Raw genomic sequence first — 7,834 nt, forward strand, 5'->3', positions numbered from 1 at the left:
ACACACACAGAGGCCATGTTGGCCTTTGCAGTAAATAAGTGGGATTGGGTTGCAGTTCGGGTACTCAGTCTCTAAAAGTTTTGCCATCACTGCTCTACACACGTTTAGGGAACTTCCCTGGCTTGCATTTCTTTGTGGATTAACACTATGTCTGATTTCAAAGGGTAAACTAACCTCTTGATGAACCCGGTATGGTGGTGCATGCTTGTAATCACAGTACTCTGGGAGGAGGCTGAGGCAGGAGGGTTACAAATTAGAGCCTAGTCTAGGAATTTAGAGATTTAGCAGGACCCTTTCTCACAATTAAAAAATATTTTTAGAAAGCCTGGAGCTCAGCACCAGCCCTGGGGGTGCATTCCTAATACTATGTAGATTAATTGATTAATTAATTAATTAAAATAAAGCTTTTGTCAGAGTTCTCTAAGCCTTTTGGAAAAACCACTCCTGGTCTTATCAGTTCCTATCAGGACTAACTTGAGAGCACAAGGGGCCAGCCAGGCTTGCCTAAGAAGCTGTCCACTCCCCAGTGCCCAGCCCAGGACTCTGGTTCCTACCTCTACCCACTCATCGGAAGCCCTTGTGCCTGGACTGCAGCTTGGACTGCAGCCTGGGTGATCTCGTCTGACGTCTGACTTCTCTGTCTGACAGATGCATATGCTGAGGCCCAGTAATTTTTTTTTTCTTTTCCTTTTTTTTTTTAGGCCCAGTAATTTCATTTGGGCTCTTTAAGTAGCTGAGTCAGGCTAAGGGGTCTTGCACCATCCATCTGTGTTTCCATTTGGAAATCGCCCAGACTTTTGCCCAGCTCTGTGAGGCAGCCAACTCGTCCTTTTTAAATGCCAAGTAAGTGTCTGTGCTCCTGTAAAACATGGCACTGCTAACCACTCTGTGTTTGGACAGAGAGGTTTGTTTTTACTGGAGTGTGGTAGAAGTGGGGCCTGGTGCCGTGCCCAGACGTTATCTTACATTTCATGTGTGTGCTATAGTTGAGTATATTAAGCTGTTCCTACGGGGACCCAGGGGATTTGTGGTTGATTGGTGACAGTAATTTCTTTCTTGCAAGTCATCTGCCCCTACAGTGGGAAACTCAGAGTTTGCTCTTGTCCCATTCACCCTCTCCCTGGGTCCAGAGAAAGTGCAGTGTGGAAATTCAGGGCATGGAGGCCCATAGTTGAACTGGAGTGTGCTGTTCCTGTAGCTGTGTGGTAGGCTGCTTATTCCTTGTGTGCTTCCATTTCCTCTGCTGTAAGATGAGACAGTAGTACCCACCTATATAGTTATTAGGGGGGCTAAATGTGTGAAAGTGTGTAAGGCTGCTTAGGAATAATATTTGGTGCTGGCCATGATGGCACACATCTATAATCCAAGCTACTCAAAAGGCTGAGCCAAGAGAATTCCAAGTACAAGGCCAGCCGGGGTAGTATAGACCCTGTCTTTAAATAACGTATCACAAGACTAAGGATGTAGCTCAGTGGTAGAGAACTAGAATATGCAGGACCCTTGGTTCAAGATGCAGTACTCCTCCCCACACCACGTACACAAAAGAAACAGTGCTTGGTGCATTTTAAATTTTTAGTAACTGCCAACCCTTCATAATACTACTTTTTATTATTTGTTAAATTGGTGGACTCTAGCTGGTCTTGCTTGGAAATGTCTCTGCCATCTGCCTTCTGTCCATCTCCGCCTCATAATCTTAAGCCCTTGTGCCTGGACTGCACAGGTTCCTAACTTGCCCCTTGCCAGTCTTGCCCCTTCCACGGGGGCAGAGTGTGTACGTGCATGCATGTGCATGTGTGTGCGTGCATGTGAGTGTGTGTGCATGTGTGCATGCATGAGTGTTGGAGTAAGGGTCTCACGATGTAGTTCAAACTGGCCTTGAGTTCATTAGGTAGCGGGGGCTGGCCTTGAACTCACAGTGGTCCTCCTGCCTCCTGCCTCTGACAAGTACCCACCACACCCAGTGTGTGTGCATGTGTGCATGCATGAGTGTTGGAGTAAGGGTCTCACGATGTAGTTCAAACTGGCCTTGAGTTCATTAGGTAGCGGGGGCTGGCCTTGAAATCACAGTGATCCTCCTGCCTCCTGCCTCTGACAAGTACCCACCACACCCAGTGTGTGCGTGTGTGTGTGTGTGTGTGTGTGTGTGTGTGTGTGTGTGTGTGTGTGTGTTGAGGCCTGCCTCAATCAGTAGTGAGTCAAGCCTTGAGCTGGCTATATAGCCAAAGATGGCCTTGAACTCATGACCTCTTCCCTTAGCCTCAAGTGCTGGATTATAGGCCTGTGCCCTTTTCCCAGCTTGCTAGGGGCTTTTCTAGAGGTAATTCCATTGCCCCCACTGAAAACTTGCTCTACGGGATTGCTCCTTAGCTGCCTCTGCAGGTACCCCATTGTATTAGTATTTTGTGTACATGTTATGCACAAATTAGCCCCCTTAATTTAGCAGTTTAAAACAACAGACATTTATGATCTCAGAGTTTCTATGGTCAGGAATGCAGGAGCAGCAGCCCAAGGTAACAACAAGGTAAGAGCTGGTATTAATATGGTGATTCCTGAAGCATCCATATTACTTGTATGAAGTCAACTGTGCACTAGAAAATGGGTAGCGGAGTGAGAGGGAGGGCATGATATATTGAAACTCAGTGCAGCACGTGTGCTGTTCTCTCAGGAGCAGGTAGTGCCTGCCTGCAGGAGTCTGGTGTGGGAGCATGGGTGATAACCCTTCCTTGGTCTCATGTCACATCAGCATCTGATCACACTCAAAAAAAGATTTCCCTGGTCTACTGTGGCCTGGACACCAGCCAGCATCTTCTTCCACTGTTGAACTAAGGTTGGAGAAGAGAGGTCTCCCAGTAAGGATTTCCTGAGACATGGTCATGTCTGCTTAGTGAATTTCGTGGCATTTTAAAGGATTTTTCAAGGACAGTTTTCATGTGATTACTGCCACACAAGACATCTTGGAACCAATTCCATCTGTCTGGCCACTGCCCCTTTTATTTTATTTTACTTTTTGCTAGTATCGTGAATTGAAACCAGGGTCTCACACATGCTAGGCAAGCGCTTTCCCACTGAACATTCCCAACCCCTTTTAAATTTTTTAAAATTTTGAGACAGGGTGTCACTTAACTGCCTAGGCTGGCCTCAAACTCCTAATTCACCCCCTCGAGTAGCTGGGGTTACAGGAGTGTACCATGATACCCAGCCTCATCACTACCCTTTGACTGATCAAAGTCCCCTGGCTCCTTGCCACACTCATGTGAGTGACATCAACCTTCAGTGACAAGATGAGGCCTACTGATGAGTCAGTCAGTGTCAGTGGTCTGAGGGACTACCCTAGGTCCAGTACAAGGAATCACAAGAAACAGGCCACATAAGTCCCTTTCCTGAAAAGTGTGTCTTGCAGGAAATCCAAGTTATAAGGCAGAATGGGAAACCTGACCAACTAAGATGAGGTTCTTAAGCTGACTCCTAGCAGCTGAATGACCTGAGGTGAGGAAGTGACTTCCCCTCTGGTCCTAGGGGTCCTCATCTGTGTGTGTGTGTGTGTGTGTGTGTGTGTGTGTGTGTGTGTGTGTATGTGGGCAGGGAGTAGGACCAGGATGCCTGTTTATCCACCATTTTATCTAGCAGTTTGTTGGGCTCTTAAACTGTTGTTCCTGCTGGAAAAAAATATTAACCCTCCCCCATCCTGTGCTCAGGAAAAGGCACATAACATGCACAAGAATTTAAACATAGGCTTTCAGACAATGAATTGAGTGTTTGATCTGCCAACATAACCAGGTTTAAAGACAGTGGTTTTATTGCAAAGCAATAAGCAGGAGAATGAGCCCTGCAAATACCTAGGGCCCTGAGCAAACTCTTTCTCATTCTACTCCTTATTTTCTTCTTGCTGCAGGAGGTTGCCTCTGTGTCCTGTGCATTTCACCCACGTGCGCTGGGAAGGCAGATGGTGCAATCTCTGGAGACTTCTGTTTACCATATTGCATTCCTGACTTCATGTTTTGTTTTGTTTTTTTCATTCCTGACTTCAGAGACTCATGCTTCCCATCAGCACACGCACAGACTGAAGCCAACAATGGACTGGTTCTTGTAGAGGCCACGACCCCAGCCCAGACAGTGTATTTGTGGCCAGTTTTCCTAGTAGCCCTTCTCTCTTACCCAGTTTAAAGAGGGGTAGTGAATTTGAGGTTCATGCTGAATGGGCTGGCGGGCAGCAATCAGACCCTAGAAATTCAGGAGAATGTGGCCTGTGGCAGTGGGAGATCCAGAGCTGACACAGAAGAGGCCCCAGAGCTCTGCATAACCCTCTTAAAAGCTTCTTATTTTTCACCTGAGTGAGCCCAGGGTTGCACTCTGTGCTTTTTCCTTTGAAGGGGAGAGAGTTCAGTGCCTGGTGGCAACCTTGCTTCTGACATACCATTCCAAGTGCCAAGTGCCCTCAGGCCCCAGACTCTGATATCACAGGTATTGGAAGCAGCCCCATGCTCAGTTGGGCTGGGAGCTGTTCTGAGCAGTGACCAAAGGCAAACCCATCAGCCCCGGAGTTGGCAGGATCCAGGAGGGAGCCCCTTGCCTGAGCACCAGGGCGTGGCCCTGCCTCAATGCTCTGAGGAACGTGGCTAGAACCCTTAACTGCAGGGCTCCTCCCAGAAACACACACCAGGGCTGGAAGGAGTGCGGTAGCTCTGTGAGGACCCGAGATGGCTGGGTACAGCGTCCGGCCAGCTGTGCTGTCTACCACCACGTTTCCATCGCACTCCTCCTGGCACTCCCAGTGGACCAGGCTGACAAGGTGGCAAAGCCATTCTTGTTTCCTTTCCACTTCCTATCCAAGTCTGGAAGTCGGATTCTGTGGACTTTCAGGGAATGTGACTCCCTTCAGGAGGCTCCACCTTCATGGGCTGCGGTGGGCTTGAGTGCTGAATGGTGTGCTGGCCGTGGGGTAGGTGGGCTTTGAGCAGTGGGGATGGTGGGCTGGGCCCTGGCCCACCCACTGTCTGCAGGTTGTGGGCCCTGTGGTGAAGGATGCTGCGAATGGGCTGGTGCTGTGTCCGGGTGCAGCTAGAGCCCAATCAGCAGCCCGTGGGTTTCCTCCTGGCAGCACCTTGCCAGCCACCATCTACTTACTCCTGAGCAGGTGGAACGGGAGAAGTGTGGCTGAGGCTGCTCTGCTCTCCTCTCGCCAGCCCTGAGACAGGGGACCCCCTCTAGTGCTTGAATTTGAGGGGCCCTAAGGAAGTTCCTGCTTCCACTTGCTTTGTGTGCCTCTCATCTAGGCTCTCAACAATATGTCACCTGCAAGGTTTTTTCTTTTTCTGTCATCCTTTAAAAAGTCCTTTGCTCTGCCATGAGCCACAGAGAAGCTCTTCCCACAGAAGCTCCTGAGCCAGACACAAAGAGTTAACTTCCCCCCAGTGGAACCTCCCAGATCCTCAGAACCTGTGTCCTTGTCTTCTGCTCCTCCTGTGTCTCACTGCTCCCTTGCTGGCTACACACAAAGGCTTCTCTGTTTCTGATGGGGCTGAAGTCACATGCTTCCCTCTTAACCCCAGAGCTCTAAAACAAAACACCCACCCCCTTTGGCCCCGGATGACCCTGTTTATGTCTGCAGAGGCAATTCCAAACAGCGACAGTAGTGAAAATTTCTGCCAGGAGAGACTTCTTGACTATTGGTGTAAAGAGAACAGATCTTCACTTTGTATAGCATGAGGATTCTAAGAAATTTTGGGAAATGGGTTAAAGGAAAGAGAGAGAGAGAGAAACAGAGAGAGAGAGCAAGCCAGTAGCCTCTCCCAACTTCTCTATAGACCCCAGGGGCTCAGGATAAAGCTTGCAAGAAACACAAAATGGTGGTCAGAGTTTTAATGGCTGAGAGGCAGACCATTATAGATTTTCCTAGTGAGATCTTCCTTTGTTTAACCCCTAAAGAAAGTGATATTTTTCCTTTTTAAAGAGAAAGAAAGATCTCCATCTCAAAGTTTTGATGGAGGAGCACATGTGTGTTTCTGTTTGTGCCCTACAGATCCCTTTTCTTTCAGTTTATGGGTAGTAGCCCACGATAGCTGTTAAGGAAGTTAAGTTTCCTTTGATTGTTTTTACCTTGATCAAAGTGGTAGACGTTGAAGGGCAAATACCAGAACCCAAAAGTGTTGGTAACATTGGACTCTCCAGATTAGATTCAGCTCATCAACAATTAGGTAAATGTCACCTCTAGTAATGAAGCTGAGAATCTAGCAGTCACTTATGTTGAAAAAGATTCTGTTACTTTTCTTTGCAGAAAAGAGGGCCGGGACAAATGAAAAGTGTATACTGGCCATGGGAGGAGACATGACAGCAATATTGTTATTTCTGTCCTTGTGCAATCTCAGAAAGTTAAATTATCATGTCAGGAGAATGCAGCAGTAATGGAAGGGTGACTGAAGCAGTAGTAATTAGAGACAGTGGTGCTTACGCAATGTTGTGACCCTGCATATTAGATGGATCACGTGGGAAGGTGTAAGCAATGATGTAAGCAGATGATGCGTTGCATCTGGGCTGAGGCAGAAAACACCCATATGCCATTTTATACTCTTTTTCCTTGTCCTAGCAGTTAAAGAGGCCTCTTGTTCCAATAGTGTAATTACAAAGTGCTGGAACGGTGGCCAGGGCTGTAGCTCAGAGGTAGAACACTTACCTATCATAAGTGAGGCCCTGGGCTCATCACCAGCACTGAAGAAGAGGGAAAAATGGATAATCCATCTTCCTGGATCCCTGATTATATAGAGTTAAACTCCTTGCCAACCTCGAATGAACATTTAGCATAAGAGAGATAGAAACTTTTTTTTATCCCTTTGAGAGTTACTTTATGACTGACAGAGTAATGAAAGGGGAGTTTTGTTTTGTTTTGCTTTTTTCTTTTCATTCCCTGCCCATATTTGTGATTGCTACTTCAGATAGTAAAACGGTAGAACCTTGATATGTCCATTTACCAGTGCCCCACAATGAATGTAATCATTTTGTACTGCAAACATGCACTAATAAAAATTCTAAAAAATAGCTGGAGGTGGTGGTATACACTTGGAATCCTAGCACCTGGGAGGCTGAGGCAGGAGGATCACTGCAAGTTTGAGGTCAGCACATGAACTGCATAGTGAGACCCTGTCTCAAAAAACAAGAGAAAAACCAACAAAAATATATACATTAGAACTTTGAACATCAAAGTTCTCTTGTATGCAGAAGATTCTCAAGTCCTAAAAATGCTGCTTGAAGTAGGAATTACGAGCCAGAGTGGAGACACACACCTGTGATCCCAGTAGTGGGGAGGATGAGGCAAGAGAATCGATACAAGTTGGAAGCCAGCCAGGGGCACATAGTGAATTCAAGGCCGGCCTGGATTATACAGCGAGATCCTGTCTCAAACAAAGAAATGAATGAAATAGGGATTACAATTATGCAAATTATTGTAACATATTTGAAAGTAGAAGCAATACATAAGTATAATATACTTTTCACATCACTTCTGGTAGTAATACTTACCCTATCAACACTACCATCACTGCTCGGGCCACACGGAATGGTGAGAAGGATCAGTTACAAAGAGGAGAGGAAAAGGCCTCATAGTTATGAAAACAATAACCTTAGTGGACTTGGGTTGGTGAAATCAAGATATAAAAGGTAAGAGGAACCTTGGAAATTTAGTCATTTAGTTATATGTCAAAAGAGTTCCTAGGGGAAAATGAGTGCCTTCTGATCACAATTAACAAAATATTTCCATGGCGGGATCCATCGTCGCTCTGTTCCTAAATGTTTATACAAATGGTTCAGCTTATACACTTGGAATTACAGGGCTTGCTGACTA

Source organism: Cavia porcellus, unplaced genomic scaffold (genome assembly GCF_034190915.1).
Source record: "Cavia porcellus strain 051 isolate PalLab524CR breed Dunkin Hartley unplaced genomic scaffold, mCavPor4.1 scaffold_6, whole genome shotgun sequence".
NCBI classification, from domain to species: Eukaryota; Metazoa; Chordata; class Mammalia; order Rodentia; family Caviidae; genus Cavia; species Cavia porcellus.